Raw genomic sequence first — 10,934 nt, 5'->3', positions numbered from 1 at the left:
TATTGTGTCCAAATAAATTAAGAGCTTAAACCCATGAGTCAGCATGTCAGTGTTTTTATTTCTTCATTTCAATTATATTCAATTAAAAAAAAAGTTGTGTAGCTCAAAAAGACAAATTATTGTGTTCATCTGTTTGGAATTTTAGTGATAGGTCTTCATCTCTTTGAGAAAATGTTTAACGGAGACTTGTTTAACGGAGACATCTCGACTGTCAGTTGAAGGGAGAGATCTTTATGATAGATTTGCCACACTAGTTATTATTCAACTGTTGCTGTCTCCTGTAATAGCAGGACTCAATTTACCCCGTTTGAGAGGGTGGAGACTCGTACGCGTTTGAATGTGCATGGGTGTTAGCGTGTACACTGTGCAGCTGGGAAGACCAGAGATGGGGGCAAGCCGTGGGAGGGGTGACCACAATGGCGTGGGGGTTAAGTTTATTTGTACACAAAAATGGTGTATGTGCAGGCACCGGACCACCCAGCTTGATCCTGTATCAGTTAACGCCGACACCCCGCCCTCACACACAAACACAGCAGAGGAGGAAACTGACTTGCTCCTGACACTTTTCTTTTTTTTTTCCTGCTCTTCTTTCCCTCTCGGCTCACTTTGCCGTCACCAGATTTATTGCATTCCTTCTGCAGAACATTTCTTAAATTACAGGTTTGAAGTTCCTTAGTCACGAAGGAAGATGAGGACAGGGATGTCTGTGCTTTGTGTGTACGTGTGTTTGAGTCTCCTATTGTCTGCAGGAGTCATTTAGGTTGTCGTGTGTGTGTGTGTGTGTGTGTGTGTGTGTGTGTGTGTGTGTGTGTGTGTGTGTGTGTGTGTGTGTGTGTGTGTGTGATCATGATGTCTCGTCTTCCATCTGTACTGGCCATTAGATGTGCTTGTTATCCTGTCAGTTATGGACATGTTTTTATAATTATTCCTTAAAAAATTACAATAATTAATGTGGGTTTTATCTGTTGCATAAACTATGTATATCCATGTACAGTATACTGCATTCAAATTTGAAAATTGTTGGCTAAAGAGTGATGAAGTCATGAACTCGTAAAATAGGGTTTTCATCCCCAGCAACACTGTTGAAAGTAGTGAGTGATGCAATTTGCTCAATATAAGATATTCTTGAAACAGAACACATGAACTTCTTTTGAGGGACATTTTTATTGATGTTACACATCAAGATCAGTTTACTCATATGGGGTAGAAACACTTGTCTTCTGTGGCTTCCTGTAGCTTCATGAAGTCAGAGTATACAACACTGATGATGTCATCAGGGTTATTTTGGGTTGGAAATGTTTAAGTTGCATGATTGGAAATGTAGGATGCAACATTTTTCAACCCGGTTTATTATCATCGTACCTTTTAACAATCGATTTTTGAGTGAGCTGTTGATGTGTTTTCCCACAATGCAATTCACAAAGGAAAGGCTGCTTTCCAGCTGGAAACATTTAGGTTGTGTGTAGTGGTGGGACAGCTCCACCTACAATCCAAAGATCTTGGAAAACAAAACAAAAAGTCTTAAAGTCTTAAGGGACATATTTAGTTTCTATTTTTTAGGTTTGATGTCCAGTGACTTGCACGTGTTATCATTTCTTAAAATATGAAAGTATGTTGATTTAATCGGTATTTCTTGTGTACTGGCAGCTTGAACAATGGTGATAGTATGTGGGATGAATTTGGGATGCTGCTCATGGAGGAGTGAAAAACAAGGAGTCATTGTCAAAATCCACAAGTTTTTTTTTACAATCTTTATTTGGGGGAGTTTTTCCTGATCTGATGTAAGGTCCCGGGACAGGGATGTCTTATGTGTACAGATTGTAAAGCCCTCCGAGGCAAATTTGTATTTGTGATTTAGGGCAATAAAAAATAAATTGAACTGAATTGAATAGTTGACTGGTGTTCTTTCAAGAATAAATTCCATAAATGTGAGTTCCAGGCTGAAAAGATGAGTACTCTTTATGTGGCCTCATCGCAAAATTGTCTTCCCACTGTATTTACTGCAGATGTGGCTTCATCTCACAGACAGAAATAGTTAATTGTTTGTGTATTTTTTCCCATTCCCCTCGTCCTACCTGTGTTCATCTTCTTGTTGCATTGTTCCCATTTCATTCACACTTCTACGTCAAAAGATCCCTAATTGTTTCATCCTTTCTTTATCAGTTATTGCCCTCTATATTGCCCATTTTAATCACAACAAACAAGTGATTTTTGTCGTGTTGCAACCTGGTGCAGTCATTTTCCTCAGACAACAAACAAGACGATATAGATGAGGTGAAATGTTTCACCTGCGTTGTGAGCTCAAAATCGTAAAAGCCACAGTTACGGTTCACATTGTCCGTGCTCTTTGTCTTGGCTTTGTTAACCTATTTAGCGGTCTCACACTCTGACCTCTCTCTTCAACCACATGATGAGATCTGGCAGCCGGGTGTGTTTGCCTAGAGGTTTGTATATTTACTCAGAGACCCCAGAGTCCCCTCAATACAACGCCACCTCGGCTGATCCCCCTTTCAGCACATACATGCGTTTGCTGGTGTATGTGCACACATGTGTACAGGCTTACCTGTGTGTGTGTGTGACCATTGTTAATCCTCTGCCACACAAACTAATCAATGCTGTCTCACAGCCCTCTGAGTGAGTGAATGCATGCATGCGTGTGCACACATGCGTACAGAAATGTGCATGTTATGCTACGCAGATCTGGAGATCAGATGTTGAGCCGCAGATCATATATCAGGCTGTCTGTCAGGTTTTTCTTTGGTTATGTAGCCTTGGGGAAGAAGATCTGTATCTAGTTATTCATTATGATAAATTATCTTTAAAATAAAACATTTTCATGCACAGAATATCATCAGTTATCCGTTTTGCTGGCAGCACATTCGCCGGCGAGATTTGTTTTAACGAGGATGAAATCGAGCATATTAGTAAATGAAGATGCTCTTGCACATCTGCAGTGACATTTGAAAATGTGCTTCTTTTATTTTGTGTGAAAACATGAGCTTTACGATCTGTTTCTGTTGCACGTACTTCATTCCTATGATACATTGTTGTTTTCTTGTGTCGGTGTGCAGAGTGAATCATAAAGACATCACATTTTTAGAGAACATTAATGTCACAGAAGTCTGTAGATTAAAAAGTTAATTCAGAGTCTGGTTGGTAAGTATTTTAAAATGGGTCAGTTTTTCCAGTTTTTTTTTTTTTTATCATATCAGGCATATTTCCATATCACATTTGGTATGTAGGTGAGTGGAATTTTGTTTGTTCTGCTCAAAGTATTGAAGAATGATATGTAAAAATAAGACAGTGATGTCTTTTTCAGGTTACATATAGTTGTTATTGGAACTACTTTCTAATGAGGAAGAAGCCGTAATGAAAACTGTCCAAAGAAAAGTCTGTAGATTGTCTGGAGAAAGTTAGATAAAGTTGGGGAGGAAGTGTTTGACCTTCCTCATCTGTGATTTATGAAGTGAGACGTTGACTAAGAAACAATGCTGTTAAGGAACAGAAAATATGCAACCGAATAGTCTGGCCAGTGTTCCTTTAACTTTTTCCAGTCAAACACAACAAGCCCATTAACAGCTTCAGCAGCGGTCCATTAGTGGGTCAGGCATTATTACCAACTCAACCTCTGAAGCCAAGCATGGCTTCAAACTAACAGATGATGTCGTTTTTTAATGGAGATCCCAAAGGTTCCAAAGATACCAGATATATCATGTTGGGATTTGGAGACATTGTGTAGTATATAGTAATGTAAAACTGTTGAAATTAGACTGTTTTAAACATTTTAAGATTACATGTGTGTTAAGGGCACACAAAAAAGGAACATATTGATCGCCTTCATGCATGCTGTTTTCTGAAACATCCTCTGCGAACACATGATGTCTTACTTTTGCTTCTGCTCAACCCTCAGGGGGGGATAAAGAAGCCCAGTGCCAGATAGATTGATCGGATTGATGGTGGAGACAAATGTGCAATACATAGACATACTCCGATGCACACAGAGGTGGGGTGGAGTCTGAGCTTCGGGTTGGGGGGTTGGCTGAGTAGCTGGGTGGCTTCATGGCTTGAGGGCTGATCGTGGGTGAGCAAGAGACAGACAGAGAAAGAGAGAGAGAGAACGAGAATGAGCAGGCCACCCAAGTGGCAGTCAGTCAGAAACCTGTGTGTGTTTGCTGCTGACCCCTACACATTAGCACAACACTTCCTCAATTTGTCTTCTGTGTTCTCCGGCCACAGATGAATTTCCTCCCTCCTTTTTTTCCTCCACACACTACCTTTCAAGATGCTACCACTCTCCTCCCCCCACCAAACACACACACACACACACACACACACACACACACACACACACACACACACACACACACACACACATACACAGACACACCACCCCATCTCTAACTCAAACATCTGAATACATACACACACACACACACACACACACACACACACACACACACACACACACACACGCGCACGCACACACTCTTTTTACAAGCTTTAGAGATACATCAGTTGCTTATGTTGCTTAGCCAACAAAGAGTGTGTGTGGAGACAGAGATCCCATGTATGGGATAACAACCTTGGTGACATGCCTTACACACACATACACACACTAAGCCAAATATCCCTGTCTGTCACCGTGGAGGCCCCCGGCTAATTAACTAAACATTGACTGGGTGGCTGATTGGGTTCACATCTTAAATTGCTTTTGCAGTAAAATCACAGGAAGAAGCAAAAGACTGACCTGCTTTACACCCTTAGCTGACCTTTCCTTTTAATCTTATTAGTTAGAATGTTTATAACATCCACAGCTGGAACTGAAAACAGAAAAAAAACATCTATCTCAAATGTTCCTTTTTTCTTTTTTGCACTGTGATTTTACTACAATCACTCCACCTTAAAATCACTTTAATCTGTTCAATTTCACGGCGAGGCAACTAGTAATGAGCGTAATGGACACAGGAAATGTTTAAAATTAAGTGATTCCTGAGTCACAGATTTTGTATTATTAAGTAAAAGAGATATACATAGTTAAATGAAGTTTCTGTATGATAAAAATTGCTTATTTTCTTACTACAGTTTGTCAAAAATGTTCTAAAATATATTTTCTTTGCTTAAAAAAACAGCTGTATGGGGTCTCAAAGTTTGGATAGGAGCCTTTCTGATAGGCTTCTTCATCGTTTGTAACCAATCACAATTGTGCTTTAAATAAAAAAAAGCTATTCTGTCGCAGCTATGTTTGCCCACATATACTTAAAGATGCACACACACACACACACACACACACACACACACACACACACACACACACACACACACACACACACACACACACACACACACACACACACACACATAGTTGTGGGGTTCTATGCTTTATTTTAAAGCTACAGGTCTGAGTTTGCATTACCACCTGCTAGCTTCATCTGACAATACCTCTGTTACAACCGCACAAACAAAGACTTAAAGAAAAGTGTGTTTCTCTGTGTTTTGTGTGTTTTTCTCCCAGAAAGGCAACCATTCATTACGATGACAAAGGGGTAAAGAAATGCATTATCATAATTAATCTTGTGTGAGACTGTGGGTGGCAGCTCCGACTCTGCTCTGCGACTGACAGAGGTGCTCATTGCGGAAAGTGTCTCTCTGCTACCGGGCAACTTTTTGCCTTTTCACTGATATCTGAGAAACATGTAATTATAGACCATACATTGAAAAACCTCTTCTGGGGTTTCCCAACAATATGTAACAAGACTCTGTGAACTTTATATCAAGCAACCCCAGAAGAAAGTGTTTTATTGCTGAAAAGAGGTTTTGATTCATCTGGAATAAATATGCTGTATATTTGTTCCCATCATCAAACACAAAACTCTTTGTGTGTTTTTGGAACAGCTTTATTTATCACCACAGTCAAATATTCTGTTTGGTTATCATGAAAACTATTTATTAATTTCAATATTCTTGAACGGGAAATGTGTTGGTGATTTGTTATATATACTTTTGTTGTTATCGTTAGTCTTTATTAGGAGCTAGAGTTGATTGGTTTTATGTTTTAGTTTGCATAATGGAGTTAAATCGCCCTCACACATAGATAAGTATACGCAGGGTATATTGAGACGGTAGAAACATTATTATCATGTTACCTCAGATGCCTTCAGATTGCTCAGTGATTGTATGATGTGTAACAGTTTTATAACTGTGTCCCTCATGTCTTACTGTCTCATTTGTTGAGGCACAGCTTCTCAGCTTTGGAGTCGTTTTGTCGATTAGGTGCTGTGATACGTTGAGACAATCATGGGCAGGTGTAGAAAGGCTCTACAATATACCTATCTTTGACTATGTGATCTCAGCACGTTCCTGTAATTATATGCGACAGCTGTTTGGGCCAAGTACTATCTATCAAGAAACTGGAGCTATGAGGACACACTGATATCATGTTACACTGCTGTAAAGAGAGTCAGACTTAACATTAGCACCAAAGGGGGGAAAGCAGATGGCTTTAAAAGATAACCACTTCTGATATAATGTTGTACTTTTAAAGAAAAAATTGGTTTTCACACTTTTTTTGGGAACCAGGAACATGTGACAATAGTACAAATCCAACATAAGATGCAACAAACAGTCGTCATCTGGGTATGATAGACTCTTATTTCCAGTTATTCCATATTTAATCAATTTACTTGTCTGTCATCTTTTTTCCAAATTCTGTCAAAAGCATTTCCTTTCTGGGAAGATCTGCCTCATCCTTGTGTAACCTCACAGCACTGTTGTTTGAAATGGCATATCCCATAATATCTCTTATATGGTTGCATTTTTACCTCATGCTTTCTCAACTTCTATGTGTCCTAAATGACGACGACCATCACTGTTGCTCCAGTGCCGAAAAAAAAACATCATACATATAGTTTATCATCACTCTTGTATTCTTCCATCTTTACTTACTCCTTCTGAGAGAAAAAGAAGAAATGCAGTCGTGAGCAGTCTCACAGCCTCTCTTCGATAAATAAACACTCTGGGCCTGAACCCTGGGCGTCTGGGCTGTTGTGCGACGGCTGAGTGCCAGAGCAGTTCCGTAGCTCTGCCCATAGCACACACAGAACCCCGGACGGACAGCCAGCCATGCATTCATGGATGAACGGACGGATGGATGGATGGAGTCACTGGGGAGGCATGAAATGGAGGAATGGAGCTAGGAAGGGGAGGGAGGAGGAGGCAGGAAGAGCAGAAGTAGGGAAGCAGATGAAACGGAGGGGAAAGACGAAGGTGTTTAAGAAGAAAATCTGAAATAAAAGAAAGAGAAAGGGAGATTAAAATGGAAAGGATAAAGAGAGGGATGGAAGGAGAGGGACCATGTGGGACACAGAACATGGAGAAGGGGAAGGAGGGAGAGAGCGCTTGGGCGGTTTGTGTTTGGAGGCCAGGGCAGTGTGATGGCAGATATCTGCACAGCGCATGGTCATCTCAGATGGTTTATTTATCCAAGGCCTCCAGACCAGGCCTCGGACCTCCCTGAGTTTGTTAGGCTTGAAGGGGCCCCCTACTACACAACCCAATTCCTTACATTCCACATTAGCTCCCATTTCCAGCTGCCTGTTTCCCTCTACCACTCAACCCGACCCAACCCAGTTCAAGCTAACTATACCCAGTTCCAACGAAGCAGAAAAAAAACAGGTCAGCCAGTGTCACTCTAATGTATGGTCGCCTCCATTTGGACGAGTGAGTATATACAGTATGTGTATCATTCAACTAAGACCTGTGGCGAGTGGTAAATGAGACGTAAACGACAGTATCTGTGGTCCTACAGTCCAAGTCAACAGATAGACTGATACAGCCAGTGGATACATCCTGTTTGATCAAGATATAAGAAGAGATCTGGTGAGAGCACTTACGACTCCAATTATATCTCTTTTAGACGTGCTGAAAGAAGATGGAGATCTGAAATAAAGAGTTCAAAGAGGATCATAAGTATAAAAGAGCTTTACACAGATAGTTGAGCCTTTTGATTTATTTATTATCCCAGCTTCTGTGAAAGCTTTGATTATTTAGCCACCAGTGGTGACCCGACAGGTGACTTGTCTGTACTCGTAACCCTGACAGTGATCAATCATATTTTCTAAGTAAACACAAACAGAACAATTTAGACCTAGGCTTTATATTAATGTATATTATTGCGATTGTGATCAGTGGTGGGAGACGGTTTTGGATCCTTCACTCATCTAAAAGCATCAATAGAGAAATAAATCAATAGCTTGCAAGTACAAGTCCTTTGTTCAAAGTATTATTCAAGTGAAAAATACAGAAGCATTTTGAGAAAAGAAATTATTAAAATATGAAGTAAAAGTACTTGACTCCAAATACATATTATCTCTGGCCTTCTGTGTACTGCGCCTTCACCCAATGTCAGCTGGGATCGGCTGCAGCCTGCACGACCCAGAACAGGATGAGCGTTTATAGATAATGGATGATGGACAAATAATCTCATTAACATTAATATTGTTAATATGCTTCAATGTGTAAGTAGCATTATATTGCTCAAGTTGGTTGAGATCATTTTACCTATTTTTATAATCTGTAGGTAGTTTAATCAGCTAAATATATCACAATGCATTGGATTACATTCATCATATGTTCTTCATGTGAAATTCTAACATGTAAAGTAACTAGTAGTAAAGCTGTCAAATACATGTAGTAGAGTAAAGAGTATTATTTCATATTTTGTGTTGTAGTTTTAGGCTAGAAGTATACAAAGGCATAGCATGGGTAAAGTACATATAACTCAAAAGTATACTTGGGGACTTGAGTAAATGTACCTAGTTACAACTGAATATTATTTTGACGTGACGAGTAGGATTCAATCTATACTTATAAGAATTGTAGTAGCTGACAGACTCTTTCATTCAAATGTCCCACCTTTTACCATGGTGGTTTGGTATAATATATGTCATATTGAAATTACCATACCATCTGGGTATGCCATATACATTATTTTGTAAACTTATGATGGACATTTTTCACTTTGTTCTGACATTTTATAAAGTAAGCAATTAACAAAATTAACTGAGCAAACATATACACAGATTGTTCTACAATGCAAATGATCATAAGCAGACATAGATATGATCTCAAAATCCTAATATAGGATTTGGGGACATCTACTGGAAGGTTGCCAACTTCTCCCGTGTGCCATGCGTGTAGGAGAACTACGGTAGCCCAAGCTAGCTAGTGTTTGGTTTGTCCATGGTGGGCTTCTGTAGCAACATGGCGGCCCGCTCCATGAAGAGGATCGACACTGCATGCATATACAAACGGCTCATTCCAAGGTATCACAAACACAATGATTCTTATTGTCAGGTGAGTATACACTAAATAAAACATACATATTCATATTATATTCCATTTCTACCGATAGCTCCTAAGTTTTTTTGTTTTGTTTTTGTGTATTGTTATGCATCAAGTAAAATTCCTTGTATGTGTAACTTACTTGGCAATAAATAATTGCTGATTCTGATTCTAATTCTGATTCAGATTTTGATTTTGATTCTGATTGCGGATTCTGATAGTTGCTGATTCTGATTCTAATTGCTACACACTCTTAATCAGTGTCTCCTATGTTAATGTTTCTGGTGTCCTATGTCTCTTGACATGTAAACAGTTGATGACGGACATAACGGCTCAGCAGCAAGCTGTGACATCGATTGAACGTACACCTACTGTAATGGCGTCACAAACAGAATGACCTTATAGCGCCGACACCTACAAATTGTTTTACTTCAGTACCAAATAGTTTTACAGTCACCCAAAGGGCCTCAAATTAGCACCAGCCAACTGACACATATTCCACACAGCAGCACAGGTTGGCAGGCAGAGAATTACTGTGCAATTTGGTAAAGTGTTTCTTCTTCACCCCCATACTGTCGTGAGTGGGGCCAATGGGGGCTTGCATTAGCAAAACAAGACACTTCTTTTTTTTGTTGAGAGATTAGAAACAATCTGGTCTGAGAACCTTCTTCCTTTCTTTCTTTCCTTCGTTCTTTGATTTTCCGATGTTTTTCTTAGGTGAACGGCTCTCTGAACTCGTGCAATCATGCATGGCAAGACATGGAAACTCTCCAAAAGTCTCTACATAGATAAGGGTGTCACACTGAGCCAGGCAGCTCCGAGGTGTTATTTAAAAAGATGCATAGGCACACAACAATCCCTGCAATCTTTTAAGGGGAAGTATGAGAGGTTATATTTTCTCGGGTGTAAGAACCTACTTTTAGACGCTTTGGGGCACAAGAGTTGAGGTTACAGCTGTTAGTACTAAAAAGCCTACACACATGTCTTCTCACAGCTGCCAAAGAAGTAAAAAAAAAAGTGTTGTGGTCTGTGAGGCTCCAAATCCTTATCAAACACGAGATGACCTGTGGGGATATAACAAGTGTTGAAAGATCTGTAATACTCCCATGAAAAAAATAATAATAATCACACGTTTACATTCTTGTGTGAAAAGTTGAATTAACATTTATTTATTTTTTCCTTTCACTGATTTGCTTTTGCTGATGAAACTGAAGGAGAACACAGAAAAAGTGTGTGCGTGCCTGTGATATCAATAGATGGCATGTGCGATTGCTTCTTGCAGGGCCCGGCCGCTGGGAACAATGTTCACAGAGCAAGTGAGGCGGGCAGGCAGCAAGCTGTGTGCGTGAGTCAGTGCGCGCGTGTTTGCGTGCGTGCGTGCGCGGCTGTGCAGAGTTTATTGAAAGAGTTCCTCTCTCCCTCCCCCTCCTCCCTCTTCCCTCCTCCTCCTCCTCCTCCTCCTCCTCCCCTCCCTCCAGCCCAGGCAGCAGCAGCCTGGGTGGTCCCCCTCTCTCTCCACTTTGGTGAGCTGTTGCTTAGCAGCTAATAATAGGCGATGTTTGCAAAGTAATTTGCCTCTTCCTTGGCCAATGGGA

The 10,934-nt window shown here is 40.2% G+C and overlaps 1 protein-coding gene across 1 annotated transcript in view; it reads left to right on the top strand.

Moving 5' to 3' along the window:
* Positions 1 to 30, top strand: part of eif2b3 (eukaryotic translation initiation factor 2B, subunit 3 gamma) — a 30,345-nt gene extending 30,315 nt beyond the window's left edge. The window contains exon 12 of the mRNA XM_079216848.1: positions 1 to 30. This exon is cut by the window's left edge and continues 206 nt beyond it. The gene's annotated coding sequence lies outside the window, so the exon portion shown is untranslated.
* Positions 31 to 10,934: the final 10,904 nt, after the last annotated feature.

Source organism: Taurulus bubalis, assembly GCF_910589615.1.
Source record: "Taurulus bubalis genome assembly, chromosome: 1".
Lineage (NCBI taxonomy): Eukaryota > Metazoa > Chordata > Actinopteri > Perciformes > Cottidae > Taurulus > Taurulus bubalis.
Note: the sequence above shows the minus strand (reverse complement) of the source record. Positions and strands in the feature narration are given on the sequence as shown.